Source organism: Halichoerus grypus, chromosome 12, assembly GCF_964656455.1.
Source record: "Halichoerus grypus chromosome 12, mHalGry1.hap1.1, whole genome shotgun sequence".
Taxonomy (NCBI): Eukaryota; Metazoa; Chordata; class Mammalia; order Carnivora; family Phocidae; genus Halichoerus; species Halichoerus grypus.
In genome coordinates this window covers 10848293-10849264 of record NC_135723.1, presented here as the reverse complement: position 1 = coordinate 10849264, position 972 = coordinate 10848293, and the positions used below count along the sequence as shown (strand labels likewise).

Here is a 972-nt window from a genome sequence, read left to right as displayed (position 1 = left end):
GAATTCTTAATCTCCAGAAACAAACTGAGGGTTGCTGGAGTGGCGGGGGGTGGGAGGGATGGGGTGGCTTGGTGATAGACATTGGGGAGGGTATGTGCTATGGTGAGTGCTGTGAATTGTGCAAGACTGTTGAATCACAGATCTGTACCTCTGAAACAAATAATACTATATATATATAAAAGATGGTAAATTTTAAAGTAGGTGAATTTTATCTCAATAAAAATAAATACATAAAAATTTTTAAAAGTTTTACATGTGCATCATAAATAGGATAAGAGGAGGGGGAGTCTTTCTCTAGGAGCTTCGTGGAGGTTGGGCCCGGGATCTGAGGCAAGACCCTTGGAGTTCTCCCCAGCCTGTGGAGCTGGGCCAGGGTACAAAGGGAGGAGACTCTTTGAGGGCCCCTCAACCAAGCCTTGGTAGGTGTGCTCTTTGAATGTCCATATTCAGCAATTGTTGTTTGTTAATCTTCATGATATTTCCTTTATTTTTCCATGAAATTTAATTAACATCTCATAGAAAATTCCAGTCTTGTGCTCGCTAAGGCAGCACATATACTAAAATTGGAACGATACAGAGAAGATTAGCATGGCCCCTGCGCAAAGATGACACGCAAATTCGTGAAGCTTTCCATATTTTTAATGGGAGAAGATATTTGCAAATGACATATCAGATAAAGGGCTAGTATCCAAAATCTATAAAGAACTTATCAAACTCAACACCCAAAGAACAAAGAATCCAATCAAGAAATGGGCAGAAGACATGAACAGACATTTTTCCAAAGAAGACATCCAAAGGGCCAACAGACACATGAAAAAGTGCTCAATATCACTTGGCATCAGGGAAATCCAAATCAAAACCTCAATGAGATACCACCTCACACCAGTCAGAATGGCTAAAATTAACAAGTCAGGAAATGACAGATGTTGGCGGGATGCAGACAAAGGGGAACCCTCCTACACTGTTGGTGGG

General features: G+C 41.0%; 1 non-coding gene across 1 annotated transcript; it reads left to right on the top strand.

Moving 5' to 3' along the window:
* Positions 1–533: 533 nt before the first annotated feature.
* On the top strand, positions 534–640 carry LOC118540100 (U6 spliceosomal RNA). Its single transcript, XR_004919464.1, has one exon. It is a non-coding gene; the product is annotated as a U6 spliceosomal RNA (small nuclear RNA).
* The last annotated feature ends 332 nt before the right edge of the window (positions 641–972 follow it).